The sequence below is a fragment of the Macaca thibetana genome, chromosome 7 (assembly GCF_024542745.1).
Source record: "Macaca thibetana thibetana isolate TM-01 chromosome 7, ASM2454274v1, whole genome shotgun sequence".
NCBI classification, from domain to species: domain Eukaryota; kingdom Metazoa; phylum Chordata; class Mammalia; order Primates; family Cercopithecidae; genus Macaca; species Macaca thibetana.
Window position 1 is genome coordinate 40,153,049 of NC_065584.1, and position 27,716 is coordinate 40,180,764.

The 27,716-nt window shown below is 47.4% G+C and overlaps 2 protein-coding genes across 6 annotated transcripts in view; one reads left to right on the forward strand and one right to left on the reverse strand.

Moving 5' to 3' along the window:
• The window catches only part of RDH12 (retinol dehydrogenase 12), a 340,678-nt gene that overhangs the window by 216,640 nt on the left and 96,322 nt on the right, over positions 1 to 27,716 (reverse strand). The gene's annotated exons all lie outside the window — the stretch shown is intronic.
• The window catches only part of TMEM229B (transmembrane protein 229B), a 47,676-nt gene continuing 28,092 nt past the window's right edge, over positions 8,133 to 27,716 (forward strand). For 2 of the 5 annotated variants that reach the window (XM_050797090.1, XM_050797091.1), the window contains exon 1: positions 8,133 to 8,207. The gene's annotated coding sequence lies outside the window, so the exon portion shown is untranslated. Of the gene's footprint in view, positions 8,208 to 8,337; positions 8,570 to 27,716 lie in introns of those variants that run through there. The other 3 variants (XM_050797086.1, XM_050797092.1, XM_050797087.1) reach the window with 2 other exon arrangements.

Genomic DNA, 27,716 nt, shown 5'->3' on the forward strand with positions numbered 1-27,716 from the left:
GTTGTTGAATTGAATAACAAGTTGAATGACTTTTTTTCCTAGCACTGCGCTGTTTTGAAGACAGGACTCCTCTTTTTTCTTTTCTTTTCTTTTCTTTTCTTCTCTTTTCTTTTCTTTTTCTTTCTTTCTTTCTTTCTTTTTTTTTTTTGAGATGGAGTCTTACTCTGTTGCCCAGGTGGAGTGCAGTGGTGCCATCTCTGCTCACTGCAACCTCTGCCTCCTGGGTTCAAGCAATTCTCCCTGCCTCAGCCTCCCAAGTAGCTGGGATTACAGGCATCCACCACCACACCCAGCTAATTTTTGTATTTTTAATAGAGACAGGGTTTCGTCATGTTGGCCAGGCTGGTCTTGAACTCCTGACATCGTGATCCACCTGCCTTGGCCTCCCAAAGTGCTGGGATTACAGGCATGAGCCACCGCGCCCAGCCTGGGCTCCTCGTGAAGTCAGAAGCCCAGTTCTCAAAACAGCACAGTGCTAGGCAAGAGAAGACACTCAATACACATTTGTTAATTAATTGGCATCTGAGACTAATTGAACTAATTCCCCGGACAAGATAGTCTCTGGGATCATCAACCCTTTGGGCTTCTGCAGCCTTTCCTGAAGGTGGCAGAGTTCTAGCAGGTCCAGGACAAGGAGGGTAAAAAGAATAGAGATGGGGTTTGCCCCACCCTCTACAAGGCAGTGGGCATACTGCCTCACCGCCCGCCCCAGGCTTAGCTGTCTCTCAGCTGGCTCTTACAGGAGAAACCTTTTGACTCAGATCTACAAAAAGAAAGATTTTCCCACTCTACCCCATCCCAGGACCTAGCTGTGACTTGGATGAGAATGCTGTGATACAAATTCTTAACCTATTAATGTTGCCAAGTCCCAAGATATCTTCCTGCAATCACTGTGTCTGGCTGAAATTTCTCTTTGAACTGATATAGTGAAGTTGGGACAGGCACACAGTGTCCCCCCAGGCAGAGTGGCTTAGATAGCAGCATAAAAGCTTTTAGTTGCAAAGCCTTCTCATAACCAGGCTCGCCTCAACAATACTCCTTTGTCCCCCCTCAGACGACTAAGCTTCTTGTATCCTGGCAAAGGGAGGCACAGAGGGGAGGTGACCAGCTTGGAGTTTGGATTTTAATCTCTAGGGCAGAAATTCTTTTAAATTTGCCCAGCATCTGGGCTGACTGCTGAGAAGGAAATGAGAGCAGTAGAGTGGGAGAGGAGGGGGTACGGGGATATGTGTGGAATTGGGCTCTCCTGCACAATCCCCAACTTTCTTTCTTTTTTCTTTCTTTTTTCTTTCTTTTTTTTTTTGAGATGGAGTCTCACTCTGTTTGCCCAGGCTGGAGTGCAGTGGCATGATCTCGGCTCACTGCAACCTCTGCCTCCCAGGCTCAAGCGATTCTCCTGCCTCAGCCTCCAAGCAGCTGGGATTACAGGCGCACTCCACCACGCCCGGCTAATTTTTGTATTTTTAGTAGAGACGGAGTTTCACTATGTTGGTCAGGCTGGTCTCGAACTCTTAACCTCATGATCCACCCACCTCGGCCTCCCAAAATGCTGGGATTACAGACGTGAGCGACCGCGCCCGGCCTAATCCCCAACTTTCGTAGTCAACTCTGTCCTCCAAAAGATTTACGACCTTCACAGTTAAACCCATACTTAAAAGTATGAGGTGATGTGATTTCAGTGTGTGTTCTTATTCTCACTTTGATTTATTTTAGCTTTGGCCTTTTCCTGTCTTACGGCCTTTTCCTAACTTACTGCTCTTCTTATCAACCTGTGCTAATTTTCAGGGCTGTTTTAGTGCACACCCATTAATGTCTTAATGCTTTATGGATGAATTCACATGATCACAGAATCATGCGCTCTTCATTTTCAGGCTCAAGGTGTTCATGAATACCGTATAGTCCTTATCCACTGGATTTTCTTTTTGATGATGAAAAAAAGAGAGAGGACAGGGCCTTTAAATATCCCCAAAGTAGCAAGACACTTTATTTTGAGACTTCTATGAAAGTACCTACACACCCCTTTCCCACATGGACATATGGATACCAAAATCTTCTGATAAACCCACAAGACTTAATCATTTCCCCCGAGCCTAATGCCTCTTCTCCCTCCACTGGTACCCCTTTCCATCCCTCTGTGACATTTTATAAATATTCAAAGGCATCCTTAGTAAGCTTTTGCATTTGCTTCCCCTATCACAATGCACTCATTCCTGAGCATAGCTCTCAGCTGTGCAGAAGTCTGACTTTGTAATGTAATTTATGAAGTTACCTAAATGTAAATTATGGACTTTGGGTGATAATGATGTGTCACCCAGCTCTATACCAACCCCAGCATAAGAAGTGATATTATTCAACAATCTACATCTTCCTGTCCTGGTACTTTTCAGAGCCTCTTGCTGCTTTCCTGAGGCTTACCTGTTTCTCCATTCACCTTCTCTCATAGCCAAGAACTTCAGAGAACAACGATGAGATACCATTACACACCAATTATAATGACCCAAATGTGGAAATACTGACAAGATGAGGATGTGAAGCAACAGGAACTCCCATTCATTGCTTGTGGGAACACAAAATTGCTACATCTGCTTTGGAAGACAGTTTGGAAATTTCTCATAAAACTAAACATACTCTCACCACACAATCCAGCAATTGTGCTCCTTGGTATTTGCCCAAAGGAGTTAGAAATTTATGTCCACACAAAAACCTGCATACAGTTTATGGCAGCTTTATTCTTAACTGCCATAACCTGCAAGCAACCAAGATGTCCTTCAGTAGGTGATGGGTAAATAAACTGTGGTACATCCAGACAATGGAATATTATTCAATGCTAAAAAGAAAAAGCTATCAAGCCATGAAACGGCATAGAGGCAACTTAAATGCATATTACTAAATGAAAGAAGTTAGTTTGAAAAGGCCATAAATGGTATGATTTCACCTATATGACATTCTGGAAAAGGCAAAACTGTAGAGCAGGTGAAAAGATCAGTGGTTCCAGGGGTTAAGGGGGAGGGAAAGATGAATCGGCAAAGCATGGAGGACTTTTATGGCAGTGAAAATATTCCATATGATATCATAATGATGGATATATGTCAATATGCATTCATCCAAACTCATAAAAAGAACAAGACCCAGAGTGAACCCTAATGTAAACTCTGGACTTTGGGTGATAATGGTATGTCAAGGCAGCTTCATCAGTTATAACAAATATACGACTGTGGTGGGGGATTCTGATAATGGGAAGTCTATGCATGTGTGGAGCAGGGGGCTATGGGAAATCTCCATACTTTCTTCTCAATTTTGCTGTGAACCTAAAACCACTCTAAAAAACAAAGTCTGGGTTAGACATGATGGCTCACGCCTATGATCCCAGCACTTTGGGGGGCCGAGGTGGGAGGAGCACTTGAGGCTAGGAGTTCAAAATCAGCCTGAGCAACATAGGGAGATCCAGTCTCTACAAAAAATAAAAGAATTAGTCAGGCATGGTGGCATATGCCTTTAATCACAGCTACTTGGGAGGCTGAAGCAGGAGAATCGCTTGAGCCTAGGAGTTCAAGGCTGCAGTGAGCCATGATCGTGCCACTGCACTCCATGCTGGGTGATAGAATGAGAACCTGTCTCAAAGAAAAGTTAAAAAACAAAAACAAAAAACTTCAGGGCCACTGAGTCAGGTACAAATTCTCTATGCTGCTTGCTTCCCCTTGTCCTGGACATTCACTGTTGGGGGGCTACTCGGCAGCCTTTCCCTTCTTGTAGTAACAGCCCCTTAATTCTTTCACTGTTTGCCTCTACTCAGGACGATGTGCAGTGCCTAGTAGGGCTTACACCAGAGTATTCGGGTGGACCCTTCCCTGCCCAAGAGGGAACGTGAATGCAGGACTCAACTTAGGCAAATCTGACTCTTTATGCTTGAGCAGAAGTGATGAAAAGATTGGCGTCTAGTTGCTCTGGCAGCACAGCCCGGAGGAGACTCTTGATTACTTCCCATTACCTGGATTCCCAAAGCTGGCCTTGTGCTGTGCTAGTCCTTTCGAGCTTGTTTTGCCAGCATTCCCTTTAAATATGTGAGCCATCTGATCATATTCTTTTCCAATGAATTTTTTTTTTAGACTTAAGATAGCTAAAGTCGGTTTCTATTGCTTGCATTCAAAGAATCCTGCGTGATCTGGGTTCACACTCCTTAGCCTCTTTATGCCCCTTTCCTTCCTATTTCAAGAAGGGACAGTTGCAAAGAAACTCCCCCTGTTTTCAAATGCTGGCATTCTCACCAAGACCATATCCATACATCCCATCTCCCAGTTCTTTCCTGCCCAATTTGTTTTCCTGTAAAGCTGATCCAAGTAATTCCAAATTCAAGATTGGCTTCGACTTCAATGCTTCCTCTGCTTCTACCTCACTTCTTGCTTTCTTATCATAGCATCTGCAACAGACTGCATGTGATCTTCTCTTGATGTCCCATTTCCCTGCTCCGTCTCCCTCCCAGACCCTTTCTGATCAGGCTGCAGGTCAGTTCCTCCACTGGAATCACCCTCTTGAGCCACATCTCTCCTGACTTGTGGTCAGAGCGCAGCCCCCGGGAACCAGTCCTCTCTAACAAGCATAAAGAAATCTTTCTGATTCCCTTTGAAAGTTATCAAGAAAATTACTTATGGGGGACAAGAACAAACCCTTTATGGCTGGTTTGCTTTTGGGGGAAGGGCAGAAAAGTTTTTGCCTTTCAGAATATATGTCTAAGGACCTAACACGTTCGAGGAACTTTAGAGATATAAAGATACTTTAAAGACTCTTCTTGTCCTTGCTGGGTGGTGGAAGAGAGATGTGAAGGGAGCTACCACTCACTGCCTACCATGGCGGGGCCTTTACATGACAGGGTGGAGCTACTGCCACTTATTACCTATGTATTATACTATGTGCCTGGCACTATGCTAAGCACCTTATATGCATTCTCCTACTTACTGTTACAAATGCCCTGGACTTGGGTATTATTGCCATTTCCATTTTGCAGATGAGAAAAATAGGCTGAGAAAAGTTAAATGAACTGCCTTAAGACATCCAACTTGGCCGGGCACGGTGGCTCAAGCCTGTAATCCCAGCACTTTGGGAGGCCGAGACGGGCGGATCACGAGGTCAGGAGATTGAGACCAGCCTGGCTAACACGGTGAAACCCCGTCTCTACTAAAAATACAAAAAAACTAGCCGGGCGAGGTGGCGGGCGCCTGTAGTCCCAGCTATTTGGGAGGCTGAGGCAGGAGAATGGCGTAAACCTGGGAGGCAGAGCTTGTAGTGAGCTGAGATCCGGCCACTGCACTCCAGCCTGGGTGACAGAGCGAGACTCTGTCTCAAAAAAAAAAAAAAAAAAAAAAAAAAAAAGACATCCAACTAGGATGGAGAGTCTGAACTCAAACACAGGTTTGCTTGAGCAAAGCCTGTCTGTTCCTGGCCCATGCCACCGCACCGCTCCTCTTGCTTTGACAAGACACGAAGGCAAAGCAGGGGTGGTATCCTTTGGTGTGTGTTAGTGCAGCAGGGGTGGTTTGTCCCAGGCCCCTCCATCTTCAACCTGTTCTTGAATCGCTAGAACCATGATTACGGTGCCTCCTGCACCCAGGGTCACCCTCCCCACCCCTTCCCACAATTCTGTATGTAAGTTTCAGCATTCCTTGGGTGAAAAGCCAGGGAGGGCCCTCACTTTAAAGTCCACAGCAGACTGCTCCACCCTGTGCACGCCTGATCTTATGTCAAATGTTCTTGATCTAAACAGAAAGAAGCTTGGAAGTGGTAACAGAAGACCCGAGTTTGAACTGCATTCTGCCTTTACTAGCAATCTAACCTTGACCAAACCATACAACCTCTTTGAGCCTTAATTTCCTCATTTATAAAATGGTGATAAAAATAGCTGTCCTACCCAGAGAGAGAAAATATGGCAATTGTAAGGCACTACTATCTAAACTTTTTGGGAAGAAATGATCCCTAACGTAAAGAATAAGGAAAACCCAGGACATGGATTTAAGTTCATGGGAGACCTGGAGAAAGCAGAGGCTGGATGATGCCATGCATTGCGCCTTAGTTCCTAACCCTTCTTTCTGATTCTCTAACTGATATCTTGGCTTCTACAATAGAGCTTCTCTGCTAAAGGATGAAAATATTAATATTATAAATTAAAATATTTTTCTTTGACTTCAATGTTTATTTTTTGCTTCTGAGTTTAAAAGAAATTCAAACATTTTTGCGGGTCCCTAAAAATATTGTGAGCACTGAGCCCCATGCCTACTGTGCCTCATGCATAAGGTGCCAGGAGTTCAGATCTTCCGAAGCCTTTCCAGCCCATTGTGCTTTCCTCTGCGCAATGCTGCCTCCCAGAGCCTGGGGGAGAGCCAGTTGCCAGCCGCCGGCCACAGCTAGAGAAGGAGATTAGGCGTACTATGCCTCCGTGGCAAAGGGGCACAGGGGATGGCCCTTTTCATCAGGTAGACCTTGCTGCTAGACTAGCTGCTTCTCGCCAACGTGTCCCTGAGACACTGTCTCCTGCATCTCTGACAGTGTACTAGGGACAGCCCACATGCCTGCCTGTAGCCCTGACTCTCTCCCTTCTCCTGCCTTATCTCCAGCAAAAAAACCAAATTTTCCTGTTATCCAAAGCCTACTGTGTGCTGAGAATATTACATGCGTGATGTCCTTGGGTCATTATACTATACTTACAATGAGGCAATATCTCCATTTTACAGAAAAGAAAGCAAACTCAGGGGGAAGTCTAGAGTTCCTGCCACTGGTAGCACATGGCTGTCTACTTCTTGTACTTGTTTGAGGAACCCAACATGACTCCCTCTGCCCCCATCAGAAGCCCATTGCTTTCCTTCTGAGAAGAATGGCTTGACCAGCCCAAGAACAGGATATGTACGGGGATGGACTTAGAAATTCCTTGTCCACATTTCCTACTCCCAGCTTTGAGAGGCACCTTAGTTGATCTTTGAATATTCTGGCCAGGGACAGGAGGTTGGTAGAAGACCTACAGCCCCATCAGGCAATTAGAGGAAGACACAGGATCAGATTAGGGTTACGTATTAGGTTCAGACAGAGGAAAGCAGCCCAGTTTCTCGCCCAGAATGGGGCAAGAGCAGCTGGATGAACCATAGGATCTTTTTCTTAGAAGACTCTGTGCTGCCTTGGACTTCTGAGAGCTCTTTGTCACTGGTGCATGTTACAAAAAGGGGAAAGAGCTTCAGCCTCTCTTGTCATCCCTCTCCTCATTTCCCCCCTCCCGCTAGGTTGAAAAGCAGCCATTAGACCCCTCAGATCAGGCCTAGGCATGCATAGGGTTTGCAAGAGAATTAGAAAGGGTACTCTCTCCGGATGGGTTAGTGACAAAAGGACACCCCCAGAGGGTGTTATAAATTTTCAAAATGCCCTTTCCTATTGGCTGAGGCACCCAGTGCCAGGACCTAGGCTTGGCGTGGGAATGGGGGCTGGATGTCATTCCCACTCCCTGCTCAGCCTTTCTGCAGGACCCAGGACCAGTCGGAGGGGCCTGTCTCAAGTCAGGGCCCTCAGCTGCTGATTTCCTGCGTTCAGCATTGTGGAATTTCCAGACTTTCCAGATGACATTCATTATTTTCCACCTCCCAATAAAAGAATCTAGATTGACTTCTGAAATAACATATTCTCTGTAATCTTTATGGTATAAAGCAAATCATGAGCCTTAGAGGTTCGAGCTTTGCCTTAGGCAAATTCCTTAACTTCCATAGGCCTCAGTTTCTCCTTCTTGGAAATGGGGATAAACAAACGACCTTACATGGCTGTTTGCATGAACTGACGGCAGGGTCCACAGTGCTGGCACAAGGTGGGTGGGTCTGCCACACCACGTGGTTCGTGGCCCTCAGGTAGCCCAGGCCTGCAATGATACCCACAGTGGATGTTGCACGCCTGGTCCCAGCTACAAGCTCCGGGCCTGACAGGCACTCAAATGCAGGCGGGTTGGCTAAGACAGGGAGGGCCGAAGAGCCCTGCACCTCAGCCACCTGCACCGCGGCCCAGGCAGGGGGCGTGCTCCTAGGCGCCCGTGGCGGGGCTGACCCCGTGCTGTGGGAGGCTGCGAGGTCGAAGGGGACAGCGGGCCGGGCCGGCGAGCGGGCGAGCAAGGAGTTAAGCCGGGCGGCAGGGCGAGCGCCTGTCAGACGCGAGCATGTGCAGTTTGCAGCGCATCCGTACTATGGGTGAGTGCCGCCGCGGCCGCCGGGGGCTCCATTCCTCCCGGGCAGCGGCGGCTGCAGCCCCTCTGCCCCCGCGCCGCCGCGGCGGACGCCGACACACAATGCGGGACTAGGCGCGGCGCGGGAGTGCCAGGCGGCGTGGGGGTGCCAGGCGGCGTGGGGGAGGCACGGCCCGCAACTCCGCACGGGGGGAGCCGGAGCGCCGGGTTTGGGGGCGGGGAGCAGGCGGCGCAGGAGAGCGCCCCGAGTCCCGGCGCGGGAGGAGGAGCGGGAGCCAGCCCTGGAGACTGCGCTCCTGGCCGCACCTGCTCCCGGCAGGCGGCCGGCCCTGCCCTGCCCCTGCCCACGGCCCCTGCCCCGCACCGGTAGGTACCCCAATGCCCGCAGACAGGCCTTTCCACCGCCGGGAGAGGTGGCCGCGCGGGGCCGGCAGCTCCGAGCACAGGGGGCGCGGGCGATGGGGACGGTGATGGAGAAGACCGGGCGACCGGACTTGGGGCTCTGGCTGATCCCGCTTCCTCTTTGCTTTCGGTTTCGAGGTTGCTGCCCCGGTTCGAGAGCGAGCCGCAGATTAGATAGATGGTGCGCCCGGGCTTGGATTCCCTGCGGGGGATGGGCGCACAGGGGGGCGTGTTGAGGAAGGGGGTGCGCGTTGGCAACTTTCCCCGCCTGAAACAAAGGGGTGTCGGGGGAAGCGAGGGCCAGCGGAAGGTTGACACCTCCTCTTCTTCCGGGCGGAGAGCACCCAGGAGGCCACCTAGGGAGGTTGGAAGGGGGTGACAATCTGGGTGGAAGCTGGGGAGCCAGGGCTTGGGAGTGGGAACCACGGACCCTCCTAGTTAGAGGCTGAGGACTTTGCTGAAGGGAAGGGAACGCTGCCAAAAGGACCCCGCAGCCTTCTCCCCAGGGTGCATGGAAAAGCTGGGTGATGGTGGACCCCACACCTAGGCGCCCTCGACTCCCCAGGTCCATGTCCCGGGGCCCAGCCCAGCCCCCTGGCTGCCAGCTCTTCACCTGCCCTCCCTGATCTCTGGTCCTCCGTGGAAGATGCCTGGCTGAGATGGGAAGTGTTACAGCCCGGTTCCTGGCAAGGGCAGGGAGACATTGGCCTCTTTCCCAGGTGTCTTCCTTTCCCTCTTTCTATGCTCAGTCAGAAACCCACCCCCTTCCCTTCCTTCCCGGGACTGTCTCCTTTCTTCCCCCAGGGTTTCCCTGGGGGTGTTTGGCTGCCTTAGGTACAGAGCTTGAAGGTACGAGGGCCGGGTGTTCGGGCACTGCTCAAGGCTCTCCCTGAAGGGAAAGAGCAGGACCCCAGGGAGCTGTCTGCTGGTGTAACCTTGGGGCTCTGCTCACCAATTCTCGTGTTCTCAGCACCCTAGTAATAAGTGAGCTGTTGCCGTGGCTATGAGCCTTGGGTAATTGAGAGGCCTGGGTTTCTCCCTGCTGTACCAGGAAGAGGGGTCAAGGGAGGGCCAAGCAACCTGCCTTGGGGGTGGTACAGTGTCTTTCTCTCTAGAAAACAAATGGGCCAGGTTCCAGGTCCCCGGTCCTTGGCCTTGTGTCTCCAGGAACAAGGTGCCTCCAGTTCTGAGCTGGCTTACATGTGACCACCAGCTCCTATCCTGTGGCAGGACAGCCCTTTGGGAGCTCAGATTTTTTTCCCTGGTTGGAAGACAGATACATCTGCTTGCTTGTGAGACAGAAGGCACTGGAGGGCCCGGGACTAGTGGAGGACTCTCCCGCCTGCTGGTGTGAATGAGCTAATGATACAAGTAGCTTGGGCCAGGGTGGGCCTGCCAGGACACTTCGCTGTAGAGACACCTTGCTCAGGGGTGTGCTGAGATGACTCTTCGCCCTCAGTTTTGTGTTTGGAGACAGATATAGGCAACTGGAGAGAGAGCGTGGCAGGCTTTGGGTGGGGACAACAGGCTTTCTTTAGTGTTGATTTTGATCACTTATAGGTACAGGAACAAGGGAAGTTCCAGGACCAATAAGGAGTAGCAGGAGAAAACTGAGTCCCCTGAGCTATAGATTTGTGGCCCTGCAATTTGTGGCTAAAGTCAGATGCAGGTACTAGACCAGAGAATCACAGCTAGGCCCACTACTATGGACCTTCCCACTCTAACAGGGCAGGCAGGGTTGATTATCACTCAAGTCCCCATTGGAGGGGCTTTATTGGTTTATCCCAAGCTGTTTATTCAGAGCTGAGAGTAATGATATGGAGGCCCGACCTCCGAGCCTCCAGCGGTGAGAGGATGGACTTTTCTGTGGCATGTTCCTCAAATATACTGAGGAACTTAAATATCTTAAGATGGGAAATTGATACTCTCCTAACTTCCTGTTTTGAAGTGATGAGGCATGAATTTTTACATTTATAAGTGGGTTAAGACCCTCAAGTCCTTGAATGAAAGATATTAAATGAGTTAATGAGCATTATACTGTGTTTATTTTGGTTGTATCAGATTTACATATTGTTTCTAAAGGGAAAGGTGTCATTTTACAGGAAGGGACCAAATTACAGCTTTTGTGGTAGGCAAAGCTCAGTGTTGGTTTTAAAAGTGTAGTTTTTATCAGAAAAGCTCTTGCTGCAGCACTTAAGCAGCAAGTGTTTTTTTCTGCCTACCTCCCAGGAGCTCCTTCCTGGTGGACTTTTTCCTGGTAGACAGTTTCCAGCTAGAATGTTAGTGACTGTCAGCCTCTAGTTTCTGAAGAGGGTCTCTAATGATGTTGGGTACTCTGATGTCATAAGGAGAGACCTGGGTAAGGGCAGTAGAGTGAGGCAGCTTGATCTTATCGGCAACTATATCAGATCTGGCTGTCCTTGAGGGGAGGGAAGGGATAGCTAACCCTCCCAGAGCCTGGCTGTTTTCAAGTTTGTATCCTTTTACGCTTCTCCTCCCTTCTCTCCCCACCTCCCATGTACAGACAAGGTGGTTTGGGTGTATTTTTCAATTGCAGGAACCTTCCTTTTAAGGCGAGGATAATTTCTGACCTGGCAAAGTCTTATCTCCCTTTGTGGCAACACCTGGCTAAGGAGGGAATATCAGACAGGATTCTCATGTTCTGAGCTGAGGAATTTCAGCCTCTGTTGGCCAGATCTTCTTCTTACTCTACATCACTTCTCAGAAATCAGGCTTTGTCTTTGAAAAGTAAAGTGAAAGCTGATTTCTAGGGAAGGAGTATGAGGGGGGCACTTTTGGTTTGCTTCCCCTTAGGGAAACTGAGTCCCACTGAGAGTTGGCACACTGTCTGTGGTGTGTGAGAATGCATATGTTGGGGAAATTTTCCTTTCCTGGGATTTAAGGGCGTTTAAAATCAAGTACCCAAGTAGATCCATAGGTTATACTTTTCTGCTATAAGATAAAGATGCACTCATAGAATTTACGTACCAGGGTGTTTGGTACAAGATGTATATTTGCCTCAGACTTTGAGTTGTGGGATGCCCCATGCTGCTGTGATTCAAGGAAAAGGTAGTGGTTTGCACCCCGAGACACACATCCATAGATAGAACTGAGGCTAAGTCAACCATCACATTTCCAGGCTAGAAAAGAGGGTTTGCTCCTTTCCCTGTTTTCACATTCATCAGGCTGCATTTATACATAGTGTGGACTTCGGCTCTCCTCCCCTGTGAGGCTATACTTCATGTTCATTTTAACATCAGTTCCCCTATGTATAAATGTAGTGGAGTTGAGGTGACAGAGTGATGCTGGCCCCCTGCTCCTTCAAAGGATGGTTCTGAAAGGCGACTTTCCACCCTCCTCTGATTTTGGTGCTTCCACTTACCTTTGGATCACAGTCCAGTCTGGCAGTTTGAGGAGCAACCAAAGTCATTGACAATTCGCGTTTTTGAACATCCAGCTTTTCACCGTCCTTTACTCTGCTGGCTCCCCAGTAGGGAGTTTAATATTTTTTCAGGATTCTTGGCTCCCAATGTGGCTGGTGTTGTAGAAGAGACAGCATCTTTGAAATGAGGGCAAACCGTCTACACGGACAGGTCTCGGGTCCTCAGATTGCTCCTTCCGGTTGCTCCGTCTTCTAGAAGCATGACAGTTTTTTTTTGTTTGTTTGTTTTTTTAAATAAGACTTCAGCTTTCAATCAATGTAGGGAGAGCTGATAAATACGAAAAGATGAGGGGAGAGATCACCTTCTGCCACTCCTTTGCTTCCCAAAAGCCCCTCATTCAGAACATACTGGATTATCCACTTCTGACTGCTTTTGCAGTTAGACTTGAATGACGAATGCCATCTAGCTGGCCCATTCATTCATTGTTTCCTTTCAGTTATTAAGAGGCACCCCTGTCACATGAGCTTCTGGAATGATCCGTTTCCATCGGAAAGGTCACTCACCTTGAGTTTTAGTAAGGCCTTGATTTCAGCCCTGAGTAGCTAGGGATGCCAGCCAAGGAGATTGAAGGGCCACAAAGAGAGGATTCTTTTCTAGACTTCTGAGGGGTGATTCATGCTTCAAGATAAAATGTGCTTCCTGGGGCGCCATGGTTTCATTGCTTGCACAGTCAGTGGAGGGACAGGCCCTGGTGCAGCGAGAAGCCCACCTTGCTGACAATAACTGCCATTCTTCAGAGCACCGACAGGGACTTGTTTTTAGCCCACTGACAACCCCCATCTCCTTTTTCATTGCTGTCCTTGGTCAAACCCCATTTTAGTCCCTAAGTCCTTAGGATCTCTCTCCTCCTCGTTCCCAATCAAAAAGGCTGTTTTGAAGTCAGGAGTAAGGCAGCCAGAGCATTGGTCTTACTTTCATCTACTTTCTTAAAGCAAATATGGACAAGAAATATCATTACCACTGGGCAAAACACAAGCAGAGGTTCCAGATTTTTGTCTTGTTTTCTTTTTTTTTTTCTCTTGGCATAAGCAAGGAGATGACCTTCTTATACTGACCTATAGATGCTGTAAAGCTTTCATATAGCCTGCACACATGGTGAGTGCTTATTAAATCACCAGCTGTGGTACTTGGATGTGATCGGATACCCTGATTTCTAGGTCATTGGGCAATGATTCGTTTGTGTGTGAGCTGATGGTTGGCAAAGGCTTCAGGAATCAGGAAATCTGGGATCCCTCCCTGACTCACTCACTTGTGTGACCTTGGACAGCCCATTTCAGCCCTCTGAGACTTAATTCCACAAATAGAGCTTCAGCTGGCTTCAGTGATCATGGCAATAACAATGACAGCCACCGTTTATTAGGCTAAGCATTTACATATGTTGTTTTCTCACAGCAATGAGATAGCTACTATTAATTATACCCATCTCACAGCTGGAAACACTGAGGCTCTGTAAGATAAAGTGATCACACATATCATACAGCTAGTAACTGTCTAAACTGGGACTTGAACTGAGATCTATCTGATTTTTTTTTTTAAATAAAAAAAAATTCTAGAGATGAGTTCTCTCCCTGTCGCCCAGGCTTTAGTGCAGTGGTACAGTCATAGCTCACTGCAGCCTTGAAATCCTGAGTTCAAGCGATCCTCCCGTCTCAGCCTCCCTAGGACTACAGGCATGTGCCACCACACCTGGCTACTTTTTAAATTGTTTATATGGAGACAGAGTCTCTATAACTCCCTTTGTTGCACAGACTGACCTCAAACTCCTGGCCTCAAGCAATCCTCCTGCCTCAGCCTCCCAAAGTGCTAGGATTACAGGGATGAGCCACATTTCCCAGCCAGTCTGAATCTATTGTGTTTTATAAGCTTGGATCAGATGATAGAACAAATGTTTGGGAGAGGGTAAAAGTGGAGGCAGTATAGGTTAACATATAAAAAGGAGAATTGACCGGGCGCGATGGCTCATGCCTGTAACCCCAGCACTTTGGGAGGCCAAGGCGGGTGGATCACCTGAGGTCAGGAGTTCAAGACCAGCCTGAGCAACATGGTGAAACCCCATGTCTACTAAAAATACAAAAATTAGCTGTGCATAGTGGCTAGTGCTTGTAGTCCCAGATACTTGGGAGACTGAGGCAGGAGAATAACTTGAACCTGGGAGGCGGAGGTTGCAGTGAGCTGAGATTGTGCCATTGCACTCCAGCCTAGAGCAAAATTCCATCTCAAAAAAAAAAAAAAAAAAAAAAAAAAAAGAGAGAGTTGATGTAGATTAAACACAACTAGTTAAAAGGAGACAGAAGTATAGATTCTTATTTGAAAAACATCATCTCAATGAATGTTCAGTAAGGAGAGGTCTGTACCCTGCAGTAGGGAAGTAGACCAGATGGCCTGGGAGTTACTGTAAAGGGAACATGCTTTCTGTTTGGCATAGGAATATATCTCATAAACCCCATTTAATTTTGATACCAAAATTTTCCTCTTGCTTAATGGTCTGTTTGGGCAACATTTTTCTTTCTGTTATCCTACTGTCACTAGTCATAGAAGCTTATCTTTGCAGATTCTTGACCCCAATCCTCATCCTCCAACCTAGTTTCTGGGCCTTTCCCTGCCTATCATTATAATTCAGCTGTAGAGACCTGAGTATGACTCTGGGGTCCCAGCTACACTGAGCAAAGTACAGCAAGCATTAGATTATCCTGTTCTTCTGAGAAAGTAGAGCCACTGATTTCTGCATTCAAAGGTGACCAGCTAGTGGATTGGGATCCATTCTTGTTTGTTCCAAGCAAGTTGTCTTCTGCCTTTTTTTTTTGACAAGGTTTTGCTCTGTCACCCAGGTTGGAGTGCAGTGGCACAATCCTAGCTCAATGAAGCCTCTATCTCCTGGGCTCAAGGGATCCTCTAGCCTCAGCCTTCCAAGTAGCTGGGACTACAGGTGCACCACCACACCTGGCCTCTTCCACCATTTTGAAGTATTCATGGAAGAGGAAGGAGGGTTGAGGTGGTGGTCCAAGGAAGGTGAGCTGACCTCTCTTGGAGAGCTAGCATGGTGCTGTATGATGGATCAGTGTGCAAGGGGTCAGGAGACTTGGGTTCTTCTCACACCTCAGTGACTCTGGGCATGTGATGTAAGTTTTTTGGCTTTTAGTTTTCTTATCATTTGGACAAGATATTCTCTAACATCTCATCAGGTAATAATACCAGATGATCCAGGCTTTCCTGAGAAAGGTTGAGGTTCTAGCCTTTCTCAGGAAATAACTCAGCTGGTCTGGAACTGTCAGAAGTCAGAGCTGGAAGGGAAGAGATGGTGTTAAAGGAGAAAGAGGCCAAACTGGAAGCTAAGGGACAAAGTCAGAGCTGGAGGAAGTCCCTTCTCAAGAAGGGGGACTAGGTCTGGTCTGGTCACTGCTCCTTTTTTTTTTTTTTTTTGGAGATGGAGTTTGGCTCTTGTTGTCCAGGCTGGAGTGCAATGGTGTGACTTCGGCTCACTGCAAACTCCACCTCCCGGATTCAAGCGATTCTCCTGCCTCAGCCTCCCGAGTAGCTGGGATTAGAGGCATGCGCCACCACACCTGGTTAATTTTGTATTTTTAGTAGAGACAGGATTTCTCCATGTTGGTCAGGCTGGTCTGGAACTCCCAACCTCAGGTGAACCGCCCGCCTCAGCCTCCCAAAGTGCTGGGATTACAGGCTTGAGCCACCACGCCCAGCCCAGTCATTACTCTTTTAACCACTTCAGTGGGGCATCGGAGAGGTGGTGTCTGTACACCCTTATACTCACCATTCCTTATGTCTTGTCTTAAAATGTAAACTGAGCCAGGCAGAGTGGCTCATGCCTGTAATCCTAGCACTTTGGGAGACGGAAACAGGAGAATCCCTAGCCAGTTCAAGACTAGCCTAGGCAACACAGTGAGACCTTATCTCTACACAAAATTGGCTGGGCATGGTGGCACATGTCCGTACTCCTAGTTCCTTGGGAGGCTGAGGTGGGAGGATCACTTAAGCCTGGGAGGTCAAGGCTGCAGTGAGCTGTGACCCCACCACTGCACTCCAGCTTGGGTAAAAGACTGAGACCCTGGGGACTCCAGGGCCTGCTTCAGTCCAGGATTCTTCCCCCTATCCCTGCTCCTCTGCCACTCAGGTCTCCAGAACTTGAGGTCTCTGGTTGATTTTTTTTGTTTTTGTTTTTTAGAGACAGCATATTTTTCTGTCACCCAGGCTGGAGTGCAGTGGCACAATCATAGCTCACTGTAGCCTTGAACTCGTGGGTTCAAGCAATCCTCCCACTTCAGCCTCCCGAGTAGCTAGGACTATAGGTGCACCACCTATATTAGCACCTGGCTAATGTAGCTGATGCTTTCTGGGCAATTCAGTGTTAGTGAGAATATACCCCCTCTGTTGCCCTAACTACGTGAAAGGGCAAGGCTAAGCCATATACTCAGCCCAGGAACGCAGGGGACACGTCTTCTTTGTTCATGGAATTGGGCTAGGGCTAGGCTGTCTTCAGTTCCCTTTGAACAAGTCTTTTTCTTTCTTTCTTTCTTTTTTTTTTTTAAATGGAGTCTGGCTCTGTTGCCAAGCTGGAGTGCAGTGGTGCAATCTCGACTCACTGCAACCTCCTGCCTCAGCCTCCCGAGTAGATTCTCCTGCCTCAGCCTCCCGAGTAGCTGGGACTACAGGTGCACGCCACCACCCCCAGCTAAGTTTTGTATTTTTAGTAGAGATGGGATTTCACCGTGTTGGCCAGGATGGTCTCGATCTCTTGACCTCATGATCCGCCTGCCTTGGCCTTCCAAAGTGCTGGGATTACAGGCATGAGCCACCACGCCCGGTCCAAACAAAGCCATTTTCTAAGGACGCTTGGATTATTTCATTCCTTGGTGCATCTTCTATTTTCATTTCATCATATTCAAGGTTGGGGAGCAAATGAGTTCCCATTGAACCCACCAAACCAATGTTTTACATCCCTGCCTATCTTATGTTCTCCTCACCTCTTATTCCCCTATCTCCATTATTTCTAATGGTGGTACCATGCTACCGGGGGGATGAGAGATGATTTCATTTGGTACAGGGACAAACATTTCATTTTAATAGCTATGTTTCTAATGAGCATAAAGAAACATGACTCATTGGAATGTACTCATCAAGCAACTTAATTTTGCCTCCCACTGTCTCTTTATGTTTATCCAGTGGGATTAGTTCTTTCCCTGGTCTAGGGTGAAAACTTAGGCCCTGTAACTTTTCTGGTTATTCATAGGAGAAGATTCTGTGATCACTTTAAGTCTTACAAGCATAGTCTCAACTAAGTACGTAATATACCCACTCTATGAAGCAGAGTCCCATGGAAAAAACTAAAAAATACAATAAAATAAAAATACATCTACTCCTTTGTCACTGGACTGGGAGGGGCAGGAAAGTGCTCATTGGGTACATTGTCTGCTGGCTTCCAGCTTCCTGGTCCATATTTTTATCAGATTCTCAGAGAACCCTCCCTACCCTCCCAATTGCTGGGATGTCTCACTTCTATTGTCTTGAAAAGAGCAAATTATCAGCCAGGAGAGGTGACTCACACCTGTAATCCCAGCACTTTGGGAGGCTGAGACGGGCAGATCACCCGAAGTCAGAGTTCAAGACCAGCCTGGCCAACATGGTGGAAACCCTGTCGCTACTAAAAATACAAAAATTAGATGGGCGTGGTGGCAGGTGCCTGTAATTCCAGGGAGGCTGATGCAGAAGAATTGCTTGAACCCTGGAGGCGGAGGTTGCAGTGAGCTGAGATTGCACCACTGCATACCAGCCTGGGCGACAGAGCAAGACTCTGTCTCAAAAAAAAAAAAAAAAAAAAAAAAAAAAAAAAAAGAGCAAATTATCCTCTATTCTAGATCATTGCTCCTTCCTCAGCCCCTGAAATCCAGTGGTTCACCTCTCTAGCCTCTTTTAGCTAAGGTCCTTCAGTCTGCCCAACGGGCCATCTCAGAGAAGACCTGCTCTGACCTCAAGTCAGCCCACATTAGGGCATGTGGCCCACGTTGGTCCAAGGAAACAATGACACATCACTGGGCGCAGTGAACCTGAGAAGGCAGGCTGACCCCAGCTCAGCAGTCTCCCTTGGCTCCTCCAACAGCAGATGGCCAACTTGTGTCCCATCCTTTGGATGTCTCAGTAGGTGGTCAGGTGCAAGTCCACCATGTCCTCCCAGTTGCAAGGGACAGACATCAAGTTTCCTGAGTGGTCCTGGTGAATCCCCCTCTCACCAACTCGACAGGAGGGCCAGTTCTCTATGGGGATAGGGTGAGATATCACAGCACACTAACAGCAACCCCAGAGTTCCTCCACAAAGATTCTTCCCCAGTCTCTGCCCATTCTGACCCTCTATACCCTCAGCTTGAGAGAGGGGCCCTTGCACACCTCTTTTGAAAATGTGCGTCCTTCTCTGGTGTCACACTTATGTGCATTATACCTGTTGCATCTTGCTGCCTTAGTTAAGACTTTTTGATTTAACATCTTGTTATATGTGTATCATCAAAACCATCATTGTCACAATAAGCCTGTGATTTCGTGGATATTATTGCTTAGAATAAGGCTACAGTATATATTTAACTGAAAAAAAAAAGTGACTTAAATAAAACGGTTAATGACAACAACTGACATTTATTGATAAACTTATAATGCCAGGTTGCTCTTTGTAGTACAGTAAACATGCTTTCTCACTTAATCCTCATGAGGAAGGTACTTATATTTTCTCTATTTTACAAAGAAATAAACTGAGCCTGGGCATGGTGGCTCATGCCTGCAACCCCAGCACTTTGGGAGGCTGAGGCAAGCGGGTCACTTGAGGTCAGAAGTCTGAGACCAACCTGGCCAACATAGTGAAACCCCATCTCGACTAAAAGTACAAAAATTGTCTGGGCATGGTGGTGGGCGCCTGTAATCCCAGCTACTCAGGAGGCTGAGGCAGGAGAATCGCTTAAAGCCAGGAGGCAGAGGCTGCAGTGAGCCGAGATTGCACCACTGCACTCCAGCCTGGGTGACAGAGCGAGATCCTGTCTCAAAAAAATAAATAAATAAATAAAAATTAAAAAAATAGGCCGGGATCAGTAGCTCACGCCTGTAATCCTAGCACTTTGGGAAGCTGAGGCTGGCGGATCACGAGGTCAGGAGTTCGAGACCAGCCTGGCCAACATGGTGAAACCCTGTTTCTACTAAAAATACAAAAATTAGCTGGGCGTGGTGGAGGGCATCTATAATCCCAGCTACTCGGGAAGCTGAGGCAGGAGAATTGCTTGAACCCGGGAGGCGGAGTTGCAGTGAGCCGAGATCGTACCACTGCACTCCAACCTGGGCAACAGAGCTAGACTCTGTCTCAATGAATGAATGAATGAATGAATGAATAAATAAAGTGAGGCAGAGAGGTGAAGCAGCATGTCCAAGTCACATAATTGGTGTCAAAGCTGGGATTCGAATGGAAAGAATCTGACTCCAGAGTGTGAAAGAATCTGACTCCAGATTACTAATCTGACTCCAGAGTACTCCAGATTACTACCCTCTGTCATTTCCCGTAGGGCAGTGGGCAGCCATGCCGAGTCATGAAGGTGGCATGCAGGGATGGGAAATGCTACCTTAGGAGATAATTGACATCCTTCGCCCTGGCATTCAAGCTCTCCATAGCCTTTACATTCTTTTCCAAACGTATCTCCCCAGCGCCCCCAGGAACTCCTTCTATGCCCTTTCCCAGAGCCTAATCCACTTGAACAACTAATCTGGCATACACACACCCACCCCTGCTTCAGTTGTTCCAATGCCTGAAGGGCACTCACCTGCCTTGCTGCGTACCCAAATTGTAGTCCTTTTAGAAACCAGAGACCATCTCTGCTGCAAAAGTGCATTTAAACAAAACCACTTCTGTTAGGATCTTTTAACTACTCTTATCATTTGTCACCAGGTCACAATTATTATGTGCGTTTATGCAAAAGGCAGTGAACAAGAGTTGGCAAACACAGATCCTGATCTCTTCGTGCAGCGCCACTATCTGCTTGTTAGCATGCGGTTATCTGCTTGTCTGCTAACTTATGCAAGGCTCTCAACTTCTCTGAACGTTGGTTTCATGTTTAAAGGGTGGGTCCAGATGATATTCCTTCAGTTTTTTAATATTCTATGGTGGTTTTGCTTGCCATATTGTCTCCACTAATTTTTAAGCTCCCGAAGGCTAGAACTCTGTTTTGTGTATCTTAATACATTTCAGGACCCTGTACAAGGTTTTACACACAGAAGGTATTTAATAACGTTAGTTGGTTGGCTGCTGGGAAATAAGCCCTGTGATCACTCTGCTTTGGCCTTGACTGACCTTTAGAAATCACCTTCTGGGGCCGGGCACGGTGGCTCATGCCTGTAATCCCAGCACTTTGGGAGGCCATGGTGGGCGGATCACCTGAGGTCGGGAGTTTGAGACCAGCCTGACCAACATGGAGAAACACCGTCTCTACTAAAAGTACAAAATTAGCCAGGGCTGGTGGCGCATGGCTGTAATCCCAGCTATTCGGGAGGCTGAGGCAGGAGAATTGCTTGAACCTGGGAGGCGGGGTTGCAGTGAGCCGAGATCATGCCATTGCACTCCAGCCTGGACAACAAGAGCAAAACTCAGTCTCAGAAAAAAAAAAAAAAGAAGAAGAAGAAGAAGAAATCACCTTCTGGGTGATCACCAGCAAGGACTTTGCAGTTCTCTTTTCAGCACACGTTTATAACAAAAGTTTGGGTCCTATCTGTTGCATTTTTTTCTTTCTTTCTTTCTTTCTTTCTTTCTTTCTTTCTTTCTTTCTTTCTTTCTTTCTTTCTTTCTTTCTTTTTTTTTTTTTTTTTTTTTTTTGAGACGGAGTCTCGCTCTGTTGTCTAGGCTGGAGTGCAATGGCACGATCTCAGCTCACTGCAACCTCCACCTCCCAGGTTCAAGTGATTCTCCTGCCTCAGCCTCCCGAGCAGCTGGGACTACAGGCGCATGCTAACACACCCAGCTAATTTTTGTATTTTTAGTAGAGATGGGGATTCTCCATGTTGGTCAGGCTGGTCTCAAACTCCCGACCTCAGGTGATCTGCCCACCTCGGCCTCCCAAAGTGCTGGGATTACAGGCATGAGCCACAGCGCCCAGCCTGTTGCCTTTTTTCTTTGGGAGACCTAACGTCATGCTGTTAAGGCCCACAGTCCTTTCTCTGCAATTTTGAAATCTGAAGCACTATAAAACCAAAAGCTTTTCTTTCACTCAAGTGACAGCAAAATCTGACTTGGTCTAACAGAGGCTCACACCACACAGTATGAATATTCATAGATGTCACCATAGAAACATGAATGTGCTTGATTAGTGGGTGCTGCCCCAGACCCTGCTGTGAGGATTATGTAATTTATGATATGTGCTCTACATTACCTTTTAAAAAATCTTTAAAATTCTGAATTCCAGGGGTTTTAGATAGGGGACTTTGGTGCTATATGACCTTCCTCAACAGAGATGCCATTGGCACTGGAGTGGGACAGGTCTTTGGGCTCTTCAAACATTACAGAACCTCACCTGGGACCCTGCCTCATTGGCCTGTCCCTAATCTCAGCCCTGGCTCCAATATAACTATAGCCTGTGGTCATGGCTTACCAACTTGATTTTTAAAAATATTATTTATCTTGGCTGGGTGCAGTAGTTCATGCTTGTAATCCCAGCACCTTGGGAGGCTGAGGTGGGAGGATCACTTGAGCCCAGGAGGTCAAGGCTGCAGTGACCTATGATCATGCCACTGCACTCCAGCCTGGCCAACAGAGCAAGACCCTGTCTCAAAAATAAATAAACGAAAATAATAAAATATCATTTATCTTGATTACTAAATATTTTGGCACTCCCTTAAATTTTGTGCCTGAGCTGAGTGCCTGTCTTGTCTCACCCTAGTTCTAGCCTGTGGGTCAATCCTTCCATTTCTCCTAACCCCACTGCCATGACTCTGGGATGAACTGGTGTGTCCTCAGGGCAGGGGGGACCTGCTGGAAGTTTGCACTTCAGTTCAAGCTAGTTGGGACCTGTTGCCCCTAGGCCAAGTTAGCTCATACAAAGAAGCTGGTTCCTAGAGGCATTTTCTTTGTTATTATTATTATTTTTTTTAACCCCCAAGTATACCTGGAGGCATTTCCTATACCTGGATGTTTCTTTGGATCCCAAATGAACATTGTTCCTCTTCTTTCATCTGGAAGGTGATGCAGCTACTCATTTGAGTCAATTTGCTGATTAATTCCTATAGCTGCTTTGACTGGATGTTTTAAAACTTTAAAAAATATCCAAATGCACATGGAAAATCATAAAAGCAACACAGAAATGCACAATAATGGAATCTAAGGTGTTCTATTGTGTTTTCGATTTTGTTTTATTTTGTTTGAGACAGAGTGTCGCTCTTGTTGCCCTGATTGGAGTGCAGTGGTGAGATCTCAGCTCACCTGCAACCTCTGCCTCTCGGGTTCAAGTGATTCTCCTGCCTCAGCCTCCCGAGTAGCTAGGATTACAGGCACACATCACCACGCCCAGTTAATTTTTGTATTTTTAGTAGAGACAGGGTTTCACCTTGTTGGCCAGGCTGGTCTTGAACTCCTGACCTCGTGATTCACCCACCGTGGTCTCCCAAAGTGCTGGGATTACAGGTGTGAGCCACTGCACACGGCCTCTTGGTTTTTATTTGTTCTTTTTTAAGAGACAGGGTCTCACTCTATTGCCCAGGCTGGAGTGCAGTGGTGTGATCATAGCTCAAGGGATCCTCCCACGTGAGTAGCTGGGACTAGAGGCAGAGACACTGTACCCTTATTTACTTTTTTGATGCAGAAACTGTACAGGAGCTATGACTGAGAGTTACAAGTGTCAATGGAAGAGCCAGGCGTAAAAAGTCCTGTTTCTGGACCTTCCACTGGCCAGGAGACCATGCCCCTCCTTAATCCCCAGCCCCCAGGTGTCCTCAGATGGTGGAGGACCCATGAATCAGCTATCCCCTCAATTGAAGGGCATATATATATTTTTTTATCCTTTGTTGCTGTTTAGCAGTGATGGTCATACTTGTGGGAATTGAGGCTGCCTTTCCCACACTATTAAATAACCAGCCCTACTCAGAGTCTGAGCCATAAGTATTTCTGACACTGCCTTTTTAACCTATTGGAGGTCTTCTGGGATCATCACTTCTCTACCCCTATTCCTGTCCATGCTTCCTCACGATATAGCATTTTCCATAAATATACTAAAGCATCCTCTTACATACTGTTTACTCATCTTCTTGTCCATTAAGGAAGATATTCCACAGACCAAGCCTGGCACCTATTTATTTGACTTCATCTAAACAATCTTTGCCTCCAGACATTGAAACATTTATGATTTTCCTGGCCTCTTCAGATAACTTGTGGTCTTCTACCTATTGTCATTACGCTGGAAAATGCTGAGATATAATGTAATTTGAATTAGTCAGGGAAATGAAATTTCCCAAAGGTGTCAACTGAATAGTTTTTTTTTTTTTTTTTTTTTTTTTTTTTTTTGAGACGGAGTCTCGCTCTGCCGCCCAGGCTGGAGTGCAGTGGCCGGATCTCAGCTCACTGCAAGCTCCGCCTCCCGGGTTCACGCCATTCTCCTGCCTCAGCCTCCCGAGTAGCTGGGACTACAGGCGCCAGCCGCCTCGCCCGGCTAGTTTTTTGTATTTTTTAGTAGAGACGGGGTTTCACTGGGTTAGCCAGGATGGTCTCGATCTCCTGACCTCGTGATCCGCCGGTCTCGGCCTCCCAAAGTGCTGGGATTACAGGCTTGAGCCACCGCGCCCGGCCCTGAATAGTTTTTTTAAGCTCCATAGGTTGACTACATTGTCCGTGTACCCAGCTGATATCAATAAAAGACCTTTAGTGGGGCACAGTGGCCACTGCCTATAATCCCAGTGCTTTGGGAGGCCGAGGCAGGAGGATCACTTGAGGCCAGGAGTTTGAGACCAGCCTGAGCAACACAGCAGGACCCCATATCTACAAAAAAATTAAGAAATTACCTGGGTGTTGTGCCATGTGCCTGTAGTCCTAGCTACTTGGGAGGCTAAGGCAGGAAGATTGCTTGAACCCAGGAGTTTGAGTTTATGGTGTCCTGTGACCACATTGCTGAACTTCAGCCTGGGCAACAGAGCAAGACCTTGTTTCTAAAATTAAATAACTAATAAATCAATAAATAAAACCATTGCCTTGGCTGGGCTCAGTGGCTCCTGCCTGTAATCCCAGCACTTTGGGAGGCCAAGGTGGGTGGATCACCTGAGGTCAGGAGTTCAAGACCAGCCTGACCAACATGGTGAAACCCCGTCTCTACTAAAAATACAAAAAAAATTAATCAAGATGGTGGTGTGCACCTGTAATCCCAGCTACTCGAGAGACTGAGACAGGACAATCGCTTGAACCCAGGAGATGGAAGCTGCAGTGAGCCGAGATCGTGCCACTGCACTCCAGCCTGGGCGACAGAGGGAGACTCCGTCTTAAAAAAGAAAAACCAACAGCAACAAAACACGTTGCCTTTATTCTGGGAGATTGATCACTTGAAGCCACCTTAATTCTGCTCACTCCTTCGTCTTTCTTGGCATTGCAGTTTCCCTTGCTTTTAGGGCACATTATCTGAAATGGTAGCCCTGTCTTTTATTTAGTAAATATTTGTAAATATAAGTTTTTAAGAGTCAGTATAATGCCTCAACCATACTCTAAAGGAGAAAGAAATAAGGGAAAGTTAGTTATAATACTGTAGGGGTCAAAGCAAAGTCTCCCCTTTGCCTTCTGAAGGTTTGCTGAAAAATCAACTCACAAAACTCAGATTAATTGGAGAAAAAGCATATAAACTCTACTAATGTGTGCACGGGGAGAACCACAGAGTGATTGCCCACCCTCCATCGTGGCTCAGAAGCTTACAGAACATCTTGGCAAACCAGGTATGGGAGGGGGGCAATGAGGAATTCTGTTGATGGGTAATAAAAGATTATGAGGGAGGAACGAGTGGATCGGGAACAGACATTAACTTGTAAAGGGTCTGTTCAGGTGTGGTTTTCAGATGTGGTTACATTCTTGGTCTTACAGAAGAGAAGAAAACACAATTGTTCTCTTTGGTGGGTCTGCATCTTAGGCAGATAAAGGAACTTCAGAGAACTTCATCCTCCTTTGGGAGAGTAGATGGGTGGTGGGGAGAAGGTCAGAGAGACCTTGAGGTATTGGTTTCTGAGCCCCAGCAATATATCATTATCTATTCTAACATGTGCTTGCTTGGGCACAACCATACAGAAGGCAGAAGGATGCAGTCAGATGCTTGAACCTTTGCATAGACTCACCGAGAATGTAACATCCACAAACACCCACAAGATACAGGTGTATTGTGTGAGTGACTCAAATACCAGGAGAGGTGCTGCTGGGGTTGACGTGACTTTCCAAAATGCTGAACCATTCCTGGTAAAGCTCCAAAGAACACAGAGTACAGTATCTCCTCCATTTTGCATGCTAATGGTGTTCCTAGACAACTCAGCATGTGTTAAAATCGTGCAAAACCCCGCTGTGTTTATTTTAGAAAGGGAGTTCGAATCTTGATATAGATAATTATAAATGGACGTTTTACCTCTGTGACGTCCAGTAGAACGTTCCAAAGTCATGTGGGAGAGTTCTTTCGTTGGCCGTGTGGAAATTGCATTCCAGGTGTCCACTTGTAAGTACCTGTGGCATTCCCCACCTACCATGGTGCTGGCAGAGCTGCCCTTCAGCTCTTTCTCATGCCGGCACTGGAAGGAGGGCCCAGGACTGGGATACCTGCGTTCTCGGCCTGGGCTACCGTGTCTCAGTATTTGTATGACCTTAGGTAGGTTACACTTAACTCCATGTGCCTGGGTCTCCTCTCTGTAAAAGGGATGACCATGACACACGCTTCTGGCCTAACCTCGGGACGGATGCCCACTGTGCTGCCCTCCCACGACCCCAGACAATCCAGGGCATTCGTGTGTGCCCACAGCGTATACCCTATCCACGAGCTCTCCCTTGCTGTAATTTCTCCTTACTATTTAAACTTCCTTAGGTCTCTCTTATCTTGAAAGAGAGAGATAGAGAGAAAGAAAGAAAGGCACGGTGGCTCACGCCTGTAATCCCAGCACTTTGGGAGGCCAAGGGAGGTGGATCACCTGAAGTCAGGAGTTTGAGACCAGCCTGGCCAACATGGTGAAACTCCATCTCTACCAAAAATACAAAAATTAGCCAGGCGTGGTGGCAGGCACCTGTAATCCTAGCTACTTGGGAGGCTGAAGCAGGAGAATCACTTGAACCTGGGAGGCAGAGGTTGCAGTGAGCCGAGACTGTGTGCCATTGCACTCCAGCCTGGGCAACAAGAATGAAACTCTGGCTCAAAAAAAAAAAAAAAAAGACAACAACAACAACAAAAAACAAAAAAAAAGAAGGAAAGAAAAAGGAAAGAAAGAGAGAGAGAGAAAGAAAGAAAGGAAAGAAAGAAAGAGAAAGAAAGAAAGAAAGAAAGAAAGAAAGAAAGAAAGAAAGAAAGAAAGAAAGAAAGAAAGAAAGAAAGAAAGAAAGAAAGAGAAAGAAAGAGAGAGAGAGAGAAAGAAAGGGGGAAGGGAAGAGAATAGGAAGAAAGGAGGGAGGCAGAGGGAGGACACCTGTCTCACCTCTGCTTCCCTTCCAGCAGCTTTTCTCTCTCCTTTTCTTCACAAACTAATTTCTCAAGAGTCATTGCACACACTATCTTAGTTAGCTCCCCTCACAGTTCTCCTCCATCTTTTCTTTCTGTAGCGATGGGGTCTCACTATATTACTCAGGCTGATTTTGAACTCCTGAACTCAAGTGATCCACCTCAGCCTCCCAAAGTACTGGGATTACAGGTGTGTGCCACCATCCCTGGCCTAAAGGATTTTTTCTTTCTTCTTAAAAAAAAAAAAAAAATTCTAGACAGGATCTCACTCTGTTGCCCATGATGGAGTGCAGTGGCATGATCATAGCTCACTGCAGCCACGACCTCCTGGGCTCAAGGATCCTCCCACCTCAGCCTCCCAAATTGCTTGGACCACAGGCCTGCACCACCATGCCTGGCTATGTTTTAAATTTTTTGTAGAGATGGGGTCTTGCTATGTCACCCAGGCTGGTCTCAAACTCCTGAGCTCAAGCCATCCTCTCACCTCAGCCTGCCAAAGGGCTGAGATTACAAGCGAGAGCCACCGCGCCCAACCTACACTCCTCCATCTCACATGCTCTTTAGTGTGCTGCTTAGCTTTCTCTGTCCCTGGCCAGCTTACAACTGCAGTTGATCACAGCCTCCAGCACTCTCCTGCCTCCGCTTCCCTGGGTGTCCTCCTGCCTCTCTGGCCCCTTCAAAGCACCTCGTCCTCCACCAGCCCCAGATGTCACCCCATGTACCTTCTCCACAGTGTGCTCCTCCTCTGCAGTGCTTCATCCAGGTGGGGTCCCAAACTGACTGTTCCCACATGTCCTGGAGCACCTCACACTTAGAGCACCTAAAAGGCAGCCCATTGTGGGTCCCCAGATTCGTACCTCTTCCTGTAGCTCTTCTCTTGGGTGCCATTGTGCAAGTCAGAAGTCTGAATGTTAGGCCAGGCACAGTTGCTTACACCTGTAATCCCAGCAGTTTGGGAGGCCGAGGTGGGCGGATCACTTG